Below are 12,056 nucleotides of genomic sequence, written 5' to 3' on the forward strand. Positions count from 1 at the left end.
TAAAAGCTGATACCTACTGAGCTATCCAGGCTACTGACAATTCTGAAAACGCAAATGTGTTCCAGTCATCACTTAAACATATTGTTTAGCAAAAGAGTACACTGAGTAAGTGCACCTCCACTGCTCACCCCAGCAGGGTGTGGCAACCAGCAGTACACAAGGGAGCACCACGCAGTAGAAACCAGGCAAAGCCTGAAACTGAGCAGGTATGGCACGCTTACAGGAAAAATAATGACATCTGCCACATGCAGCACCTAAACAAAGCTGCCGGCCTTAAGGGGGGGAATACACTGAGCAAGTGTACCTCCAACTGCTCGCCCGAGCAGGGCGTGATAACCAGCAGTACACAAGGGGGTAACCTTACATTAGAACTCAGGCAGAACATGAAACCGAGCAGGTTATGGCACACAAACAGTTAAAGTAATCACTAACGCCATATGCAGCACACAAACAAAGTTGCCAACTTGAAGTGAGGAATTCACTGAGCAAGTGTACCTCAAACTGTTCACCCTAGTGTGGTGTTCACCTCGGGTGTGGAACCAGCAGTATACAAGGGGTCACCTTGCAGAAAAACACAGGCAAAGCCTGCCACCGAGCAGGTGACGGCACCTTTCTATAGGGAAGATACTGACATCTGACTTAAACAAATAACTGCCAAGTTTAAGGGAGGAATACACTGAGCAAGTGTATCTCAAACTGCCCACCCAGCAGGGTGTGGTAACCAGCAGTACACAAGGGTTAGCCTCGCAGTAGATCTCAGGCAGAACCTGAGACCGAACAGGTTATGGCACCTACAGTGAAGGCAAATCACCTATGCCCTGTGCAGCGCTTAAATAAATAAATAAATAAATAAATAAATAAAACAGCAGATTGGCAGCGTATGAGGCTCTTCAGTAGGCGAACTAGTGTTAGTATAAGCTGAAAATATCAATTTAAACACAAAATAAAAAGTCAATTTTAAATATATATATAAATACATATATATATATATATATATATATATACACACATGTAAATACATATACATAAATATATATATATACATACACATCCATATGTGTACATTGCCAGTGGAGGGTAGCGAACCCAGGTCCCTCTGCATGGTAAACCTGCAACCTTCTTATTGAGCTAAATTGCTTGTGTGCTGAAATAGAAGCTTACCATATATACATATACATATAAAAATATAATAATATAATAAACCCCAAAACATGGAGGCGTTCAACTGAAAAAGGGGAGGACACAGCTGCACGCCGTAGAAATGCTCACTAAAGAGCTTCACCCACGAAATGAGGGCCTAGCGAACTGCCTCCCATCCGGGTCCCAAGAGCAGGCCTAGTGTGTGCACCGGACTTCATACGCAAGCCGCGTATAAATAGAAACACACACGCAACACGTGAAGTGAATGAAAATACCCAGAGCTGCCAGTCTTTGCAGCCATGACGCGCGTTGGTAAGAAGCGCTTCTTTAACAGACCGCGCGCGTCACCAACAAAGCTGTGGGAAATGCGGGCTGGCTCTGGGGACTGGAGGCCGCCGCGCAATGAAAACAAACTTCCCCTGAGGGGAAAAAGCATTTCACGCGTCGCCGCCTGAGTTTTATGAGGCAGGCAGGCGACGCTAATTGCAAAGAACACGGCGAGACCGCCGCTCAGGGCAGGAAGAATAGAAACACTGCACAAGCGGAACGTTCCCAGCGAAGCGCCACTACAATGTATCACTGTGACCTGGAGGTCAGCGTTCGAACGCGAACGCGGCACTTAGCCAATTGCTAATACACATGAAAATAAATGGCACTTTCACTGTCACAGTGCAATAAATCAAAAACCTCTTTCAATATAACAATACAATAACACTCTAAACTCCATATATTCAACACTAAGGCAAGACTAGGAGGAGTGACTTAGCTGTGGATTCAGCAGCAAAGAAAGAGGAGTTGGGATTAGAGTAATGGACTTATATAAGGAAGGGTCCCTGCTCATTGGTCTCCTGCAGGGCATGACCTGTCCTCCATGATGGATTGAAGAGCTCCCTTACATTGACATTGAACTATTTAGTTCTGTTATTTACAACTTTTTTGTTTGTAAAAGTTTTTTCTTTGCTGCTGTGGTTTCAGAGTAAAGATTGTTATGCATAATATGAGCCTCCTGTCTTGTCATAGAATCATACAAACGAAGGCGAGTTGATTCTAGCCCCTCTTCAGTGTTATGCTGTTCCCAAAGCAGACCAAGAAGTAAATGTCCAACTGATGCGAAAAAATACATGCAAAAAAGCAGAAGCCATAAAAGTAAAATTCAAAGTCCCCTAAGGGATGAGTCATCCAATGACTCATCATCAGACTCATCATTCATAGAAAGAACATTTCCAAAAGAAAGAAGAACACTCAGATCAGCAAACACAATGAAATAAAAGAAATGGTTGATAAAATGTATCAAGAGATTGGTTCGAGAAAAATGTCTGCAATGACAATTGCCGTTGCACCTTTTCTGAAAATATATGTGCAATTGAGTGACAACTCTAAAGATCAAAATACTTGGATTGCCTTCATGAACTTAAAAATGCTTAACATTGATATAGGGCTAAATGTAATGAAAACACAGGTTCTTAATGTCAATCAAAAATTGGAAATCTCTGCCAACCTGCTAAAAGAGCAACTAAAAACAACATGGAAGTCGCCAGAGAAGCCATGAATGTACTAAAGAGGGAGCAAGATGAGCGAGGCTGCAATAGTGTGAAATCTGTATGTGATGACAAAGACAACGCCTCATTACATGGTTGCAGGTCCGAAAATAACAGCACCGGTAAGCTTGCCGGTACCGTTGTTTCCGGACTGGCAAACTACGAGTTCCTCGAGCGGGTGCCTTTCAGCCTATCAGGTCTGACCTGGCGGGCTGAACGGCACACGCTCGCAGACCTCGACGGATGCACCGGCACCATTCATGAATGGTGCCGGTGCATCCTTCCTCCCCATTCCCATTGAGTCCAATGGGACTCGTATGGGAATGCAGAGTCATTTTTCTGGCGCCCTGCAATGGGCAATTAAAGGGTCTGCCGGGGCTGTAATGCACCGGTAATTGCCCATTGCTGGAAAATTCATGACTATTCATTGAGTATTCATTGATTATTTACCGGCACGGCTACCGCCAGAGTCATAATGAGGCCCATAATGTCACGTAATGAACAGGCTCATGTGGCAACTCAATATGAGTCTCAAAAGAGCTGCCAAGACATGGCCGTTCCATTAAAAATAATTATTGACATTACTGTTCCCACAACTGCACCTATTCAGACAGAGGAAGTGAGCTATTATAGTACCTCTCCAAAGAAGACCTGTAGCTCTAAGAAGAACAAAAAATCAAACAGAATGACAAATACTGCTGAGACAGAGGAACTGGCCTTCAACCTCTGCAAATGCAGAGGGGCTTATTGTCAACCCAGTTGTTCATAATGGCAAAACATCAACTGATACACATTATGCCAATGAAAGCTCTGCTATTTTCTGTCCAAAAAAGAGTGGTGCCTCTAAAACAAGAGGAAACAATTTAACTCAAGACAAAAAGAGAATGAAAAATGTACCTAAAGGGAAGGGACAAAATGGTAACAACTTGCGCAAATTTCTGAAGAACAAAAAATCTCAAAACGTCACAATTTAAGCTTCCACATTGCAAAAATTGTCTGCACCTGTGGTTGATGGTGCACTGCCGGTTCCGGCAAAACTGCTGGAACTAAAAGAGAAAATAGTTGAATCTACCATAGGCGATCATGAACAAAGAGTAGATGAATTGTTGGCTGAGATGTTAAATCTTTCTACATGTGACACTGAGACAGATGAAGAACCTGAAGAGGAGAATCCAAAGCTAGTTGGAAGAAAAATGATATGTATAGAATCGGGGGTGGAGGGGGTGTGGCTTGGCAGCCATGGAATAGGCTGGAACTCTGCGAGCACCGTGATCCGACAACTTGATCCGACCAAGAAGCGCATATTTTTTTGATCAGTGGCGGCCCAAAAAGAAGGTGCAGGCGTGGGAAGGTACAGAGCAGAGCATGAGCAGGTTGACTGCAAAATTACAGCGGAGGAACGACCGCTTTGTCACTTTGTTCTGAGAGGCTGGCCGCGGAGAGGGCATCAAAATGGCCGCGGACTAGAACAAAGAGATTCCGAGGGGCGCACCCCTGAGACGGAGGAGCTGTCTCCGTTCGACGGCAGCAGAGAAAGATCGCTAGGGATACGGCATATTTATCACATTGCCCAGTCCGGGTGGCCGCAGAGAAAGAAAAGCAAAAGGAAAAACGCTGGTGGAGTGCTCCGAACGAAGAGTGGACGAGTGAAGGAACTAGCAGATATCACCTGCCCTTAGAGGACGGTGAGAACCCACCCTTGCTGGGACTGAGGACCACAGGTGAAGGGGCTGATCCAAGACTCATAGGCACAGCGCCATGTCTAACAAACCTCCAAGGCTGAAGAGTAAGCAACCCACATTAGAGGAATACACAAAGACGCCACCAGGCCCGGAGGGAGCCAGGAGCAAAGACAAAGCCCAAGTTGGGAGCAATGCCACCATGGGCGAGAATCAGGTGGTCCTCGAAGTGATTGCCGATCTGAAGGTGGCTTGGGAGACCAAGCTCGAACTGGCGGTGGCAGAACTAAAAACAGCACTGGAGCTCCAGGTCGGGGCAGTGCAGGAGGATGTGAATCTGCTACAGCAAGAAGTAAGGTCTCTGGCGGAGCGCACAGAGAACCTCGAGAAGGAGGTGGGCCCTAACACGGCGGACTGTGCTTCTCACCGGTCGGAGCTCCACGCCCTGGTACAACGAGTGGGTAATCTGGAGAGTAGAGCGGAGGAGGCAGAAGGACGGGCCAGGAGGAATAATATCCGTATTGTTGGACTACCAGAAGGGGCGGAAGGCCATAACCCCACGGACTTCGTTGAAACAATGTTGCTGCAAGAAATCACTGGAGGAGTGCTGTCTCAGGGGTTCTCGGTGGAAAGGGCACACAGGGCCCTAACGAGTGGACCGCCACCAGGAGGCCCACCTAGGCCGGTGATCGCTAAAATACTTAATTACAGGGATCGAGAAAGGATCCTGAAACATTTCCGCAAAGGTGGGACAATACAAAGAGGTTCGGCAAGCATAACGGCTTACCTGGATTACACGCTGACGGTGCAGCGGAGCAGAATGAACTTTGGGGCAGTCAAAAGAAGATTGCGAGAAGCGGGTCATAAATACATGCTGCTTTACCCGGCCAAACTGAAGGTTTTTCATAAGCACAGAACCTTGTTTTTTGAAACTCCGGAAGAAGCCATGGGATGGCTCGACACGCAGGGATGCCCCCAGGAGTCGGACGTCCGGACAGGAGAAGGAGGTGATGCGGATAAGTAATGAACGAGAGGGGCACCATGGAGTCTCAGGACTTAAGACTATGGGACTTGAATATAGTCACTCATGATCTGGAAATATTGCGATTTAGACTTTAACTAGGGGCCTTGCAGGACCAACCTGTACATCCCCCATTTAGGTTTAGTTAGGTCGCCGATAGTGCGGTGACGCCCTGCTGGGGTCTTGCCCGGGATACCAGGGTAGACCAAAACATGGGGGAGCCTGAGATCCAGGGATGGAGCTGGGCAACAGTTGGGGTTGGGTTAGGGTGAGGAGGAGGGAGGGAAGGGGTTGTGTGCTGTGGTTTGTTATAGTTGGGGAAGAGTTATGGGGTAAGCCTACACCTCACGGAAAACGAGATGAACCATGGGAGACCTTAAGATAGTCACTTGGAACGTTAGGGGGCTCAATAGTCATCTAAAGCGGAACAAGGTGATGATGTATCTACGCAGACAGAAAGTGGACATAGCCCTGTTACAAGAAACTCATTTAACGAAAGATAAACTGGAAGTGATACGGAAAAATGGATGGGGGACAATGGTGGGGGCAACATACTCCGCCTATGCAAGAGGGGTGATCACATGGGTAGCCCTGCATGTTCCATTTCAGTTGCTGAGCTCGCAAGTAGAGGTGGATGGTAGGATGGTGATTATGAGGGGGATGGTGGAAAACAGAGAGATTTGCATTGTGAATACTTATGCTCCGAACCAGGATACAGCTGTGTATTTTAGGACCCTGTATAGTAAACTCAGTGGCAGCGTGGGGGGGGCATACTGTGGGGGGGAGACTTCAACTGTGTGTTGGACCTCACTGTCGATAGATCAGACACTAAAATAGTTAGACCCACCCCCGGCTGCAAAGGCACTACATGCATTAATGGTGGAGTTTGGGCTCACAGACGCATGGAGAACATGCCATCCACAGGATAGACACTATTCACATTACGCGGCCCCACAGAGCCTACATACAAGATTGGACTATATATTTCTCACGCAGGAGTTGCTGACCGAAATACCGCAGGTGGAATATAAAGCTAGAGTCCTCTCAGACCACTCGCCATTGTTGCTATCATGGCAATACCGACCCCCAGGGGAAGGATACCCACATGGCTATTGCGCGCAGAAGCTCTTAAAGACAGCGTATTTAGGGAGGATATGCGAGAGGAAATATTGAGTTATTTTGAGATAAATACTGGCAGTGTTAAGACAGCGGGCACACTCTGGAAAGCCTTTAAAGTGGTGGTGAGAGGAATAGCCATAGCCAAGTCTAAAGGACTGCAGAATGGGATTCTGACTGAATTACAGGACTCTGAGAAGGAATTGGCGAGGGTATTGGAACGGGACAGTAACACTAAGGCAGATATAGAAAAGGCTCTGGTCCTGCAGCAGAAATGTGCAGGATATTGGGATAGATTATGCAATCTTAATTATAAAAAATACATAGAAAGACAACATGCTGGAGGCGACAAACCAGGAAGACTCCTCGCATGGCTTTACAAAAACGAGACCCCTGGGCCCCCAATCAGAACAATGGTGAGAGATAATGGCGATGTAGTGGATACACAGGAGGGGGTTAACCAAGAATGTGTAGACTATTATAGATGCTTGTACGGAGACGAGGCGGGAGACAAGGAGGGGGAAATAGAGAACATATTGGAAGACATTGGGCTACCCCAAATTAGTGTAGAAGAGAGAGAGGAGCTAGATGCCCCGATCACTCTAGAAGAGTTAGAGGAAGTGGTGAGGCAGCTGCCCACGTGTAAAACCCCGGGAACTGACGGACTCCCGAGTGAATTTTTCAAGGCATATAAAGCAGAGATTCTCCCCCCACTGCTGGAAATGCTTAACGAAGCATATGAAGTTGGGAGACTGCCGGAATCACTGCGCGAAGCGGTCATTGTACCACTCCCCAAACCCGACAGGCCTGTTAGCGACTGTAGTTCCTATAGACCCCTATCGATGTTAAACCAAGATAGTAAGATCTTAACAGCGGTGTTAGCAAACTGATTGAAAAAGGTCATAACCAAATTAATTCACCCAGATCAAACAGGATATGTCCCAAACAGGAATATTTCGAATAATTCAAGGCGACTCCACCGAGTGATTGAACATACGGAAGTGAACACTAGCGAAATAGTGATAATGTCGCTGGATGCGATCAAAGCATTTGATTCGGTCCGGTGGCCCTGGCTGAAGGCGGCTCTAGCTAGTTATGGTATGGGACCAGGATATCTCCACTGGGTAGAACTCCTATATAGCGAGCCATTAGCGAGAGTGAAGAGAGGAACTGTGATTTCTGAAAGGTGGCGGCTTGGTAGAGGGACCAGACAGGGATGCCCCTGGTCTCCTATGTTGTACATTCTGGCTTTGGAACCTCTGGCGATTTATCTAAGGCAGCAATATGACGAAATAGGCATTGTAGTTGGGGAAACATCACACTTAATTTCGCTATACACATACGATATGTTATTGTATTTGCGCTACCCAGAGGAAAATCTGCAGTATGTATTAGAAGTGGTAGACAGGTTTGTGGAACTCTCAGGTATAGCGGTGAACCCAAGCAAATCCTGTGTGTTTCCGCTGGGAAGATATAGAGGGCTCATGGAGGAGAATTTGCCGGTACTTCAGATACCATGGGAGACCACAACCTTTAGGTATCTTGGGATAGGTATATATCACACAGCAGAAGATGAACATAGGCATAATACAGTTAGAACGGTTCGGAAACTGGAAAATAGCATGAAGTTCTGGGCGAAACTCCCCCTGGCAATGATGGGAAGGGGGGCGATGCTCAAGATGGTGGCATTGCCCAGACTGTTGCATTGCTTTGTGAACATCCCATACTCCATAGCCCAGCAGTTCTTTACTAAGCTGGATAGCATAAGCAGGGAATTCCTATGGCACGGGATGAGGAACAGGGTAGCCCTATGGAAACTACAAAACCCGCATGAGAAAGGAGGTATCAAATTACCCAACTGGGAAGTATATTATGTAGCGAGCCAGTTGCAACATGTAGCCAAATGGCTCTCTGAGGAGTCCACCTTAGAACATAAGCTGCTTCAGGGGGATTGCTCCCCATACTTTTTGAGAGAAATTATATGGTTACACAGGAAGGAGCTGAGAGGCCGCCCAGGGATGTTGGGTCTTGGGTGGGGGATGTGGCAGAGGGCGTGCCGGTTGATGGACAAGCTGGCTCTTTGCTCGCCGCAAATCCCACTGGTTACAATAATGGGAACAGATGTGCAACTTAGATTAATGATTAGGAAGTATTGGGAACCGGTGGCAATAACAACATTGGTGGATGTGTGGCAAGAGGGGAAAATACTGGAATTTGAGGAGCTGGTAGAGCAAATGGGGTTGAGCACTGGGCAATATATTACATACCATGGGATGGTGCAACAAATTAAAGATACCTGCTCCGAAGACGAACTTGCAGAGGAACCGGACACCACATTAGATGTGATATATGATATAGTGGAAGGTGGGCATGAAACGTCTAGAGTGTACGAGATGATGATGACTCAAGTGGGCAAGGAGGTGACGCCCCTTAGACTGGCCTGGGAGGAGGAAGTAGGAGATGTGATGAGTGACGGGATGTGGCAAAGGGCTCAGGGGTATCACAAGAAAGTGTCGAGGAATGCTAGGCTGCAACAAATACAGTTGTATATAACGCACATAGCATATCTGACGCCACTGAAGGTTGCTAAATTTAAGAATGCTGGGAGCCAGGTGTGTCCCAAATTCAATGAGGAAAGCGCAGGAATGGTGCATATGTTCTGGGCATGTCCGCAGATAGCGGAATATTGGAGAGAGATAGCACAGAAAATGGAAGACAAGGGAATCCACATGAAGGTGGATAAGGCATGGGCTTGTTTGTTGGGAGGGTTCCCCAGACCGCGGAAGCTTAAACATGTGAGCAAATTAAAAGATTTGGCATATATATTGGCGAAAAGAAGGATTGCAATGGGATGGAAAGCGTGCCACAAGCCCAGAGTGGAGACGTGGTGAAGGGACTTGCAGAAGTGGGCGGAGGCAGAAACAGTGACATGGCAGGGCGCGTGCAAAGGGGACATAGAAGGTGAAGCCGGAGCCCTAGAGGTTTGGAGACATCTAATAGCAGAGCTCTTTGGGCCCACGTATGATGGACCAAGTGATGATGATTCAACAAGCATGGCGGGTGAGGTCTCCCCACCACAAGAGGTGGAGACTAACGATGGGAGAAAGTAGGCTTGTGTGGGGGTGGGACGGGAAATACAGTGGGCGAAAAATAACAATGTGTGTGTATTTATGAGCAAGATATGTAACCACTGTAAATTGAGTTGGGTTTAATTGTTGTTTGAATAAAATCAATAAAAACATTTTTTAAAAAAATGTATAGAATCGGATGGTGAGACAGTGAATTCGGAAAATTAATGTCTGCAGGAAAAGAAAGATGACCATCAAAGGAGGGTTTGTACTATTATGGCGTCTCCGTAATCAAAGTTACGTAATGAAAGTGGGACGCCCGAGTGCTACAAAACCCAACATTGTTTTTGCACGATTGATGAAAGGAGAGCTATAAGTGAAGCGAAGAAAACTAACTTAATGGAAACTTTACTAAAAAAACAAAAACAGTGGCCATTGTCTCAAGAAGCTCCGAAAGATTTAGAAGAGAGCCCAAACACTACGCTCCAGGATAACAAAAAGTATTGGCTAAAGGCCCCCTGCCATGCACACAAGACTCTAGGCCCTGGCTACAACCACCGCAGGCAAACATTTTGACAATGATATGTGGGCTGCTTAGGGGATAGGGTTTCAAAAGTGTGCGTACTGAATGGTAGTAGTATAATAGTGTTTATGGGAAAGTGACACAATGTGTGGTAGTTGGTTTGTTGGATTATGTTCAGAATGTTGGTACTCAAGACTCTAGGCATTTTGAGTTCTATTTATTGGGTTTGCATGGGTGTGTTACATTGCAGTGTTTGTGAATCCAACCATTATATACTTACTGTTTGCTTTGTTGAGGCTGTAAGTAGAGTTTTGGCCAGGCCACGCAGTCAAGACTGTAGGGTTTGGCCACAACCACTGCAGCATAAGATACCCATGCAAGGAAACATTTTGGATTGTGTTCTATGGTCAGGTGTTTCCATGAATGGGTGTGTTATGCTGCAGTGTTTGTGAGTCCAATCATGATATACTTACTGTTTGATTTGTTGTGGTTGTATGCAGTTTTTACATGACATGGGCAATTGGAGCAGACATTGTTTTTGCAATCTCTGTGATAAAAGAAAAGATCACATGTTAGTGTAGGTAGTTTGTAATGAGCTATGGCATTGCATAGTAGACATTTCTGCACTTTGTCGACCATCATAGTTAGTACTTTACAAGTACTATGGTTCAAACCAGTGTACTGTGCAATTTGCTCAGTTCCTGTGTTTGTTCATGAAATCATTGGGGCTGTGGGAAAAAAATCCATGCCGGATTTAAAAAAAACTTTCTACGTTATGGTATAATATCTTTCTGTGGTTGTTTTCAATAGGAGGAATTGAATAGGTGTATGGGTTGGAAGTGGGGGTAGTATTGTTGCAATTAGATACCAGTTGGCGTATTCTAACAGTTTATTTCTTGTTGCATTTTAGCAGTATTCATTTATCTGTTTGGTTGTTGCAGAATCTTGGTGCAGTTAGACACCTGTTGGCATATTCTAACTGTTGATGGTTTTGAAGTTGTTTAGGGTATTTTTATATGTAATAAGTATTGCAGGGTTTCCTTAGAAAAATGTATATTGACGTTTTCTGGTTGTAGTTAGATACTAGTTGGCGTATTGTAACTGTTTATAGTTTTTCACTATTAGATGCTTATTTTATTAGTTTATGGATTTAAAATTTATTGAGGAGATTTTGTTGATGTTTCATACTCAGATTAGTGATTACATTTTGGTTTTAAGAATATTAAGTAAGCGTTTACAAGATTTGCTGGTAATCTCTGCTTTAGAGTAATGGTAGTATCATTACATCCGAACCATCCACAATTCTTTTTTTATGTATAAAGTGTAGTGACCTGCATTGGTTGTGGCTCCTGTGTGGTAGATGAACAAGTTACTTCTTACCTTGTAATGTTCTTTCGATGGGATGTTCCTCCGATGTATTCCTTATCTTCGATATTTCCTTCCAGCTCTGCTTGCCTCGGAAAATTTTTCTCTAGAGGGCGCTGCGCGTCGACGTCCGCCGAGTCGATGTCCCTCGACAGCCGCCGTATCGACGTCGACGTCATCCTGCCTATAAAGGCCGCGCGCAGCGTCCGTTGCTCAGTTCTGTTTTGTAGCCCACAGTATTTCTGTCTGGACTAGACTAATCACCCTGAAGGAGCGTAAACTGCAACAACAAGGGAAGTAGAACTGCGGGGATGGATGGGAGGGTCGATAAGGAATACGTCGGAGGAACATCCCATCGAAAGAACGTGTAAGAAGTAACTTGTTCTTCGAAGGGATTGTGTCCTCCGACGTATTCCTTATCTTAGATAGGCTCCCATAGCAGTATTCTATTATTGGAGGTGGGAGTACTGACTTCATGCTGCCATTTATTGATGAATAGAGTGCAATACTGCCCTTCCAAACCTAGTCTCTTGACTGGAGGAGGAATCCAAGTTGTAAAATCGTGTAAAGGTATGTACGGACGACCATGTGGCGGCCGCACAAATG

This window comes from Ambystoma mexicanum, chromosome 7p (assembly GCF_040938575.1).
Source record: "Ambystoma mexicanum isolate Mex_15411 chromosome 7p, UKY_AmexF1_1, whole genome shotgun sequence".
In the NCBI taxonomy this organism is placed as follows: domain Eukaryota; kingdom Metazoa; phylum Chordata; class Amphibia; order Caudata; family Ambystomatidae; genus Ambystoma; species Ambystoma mexicanum.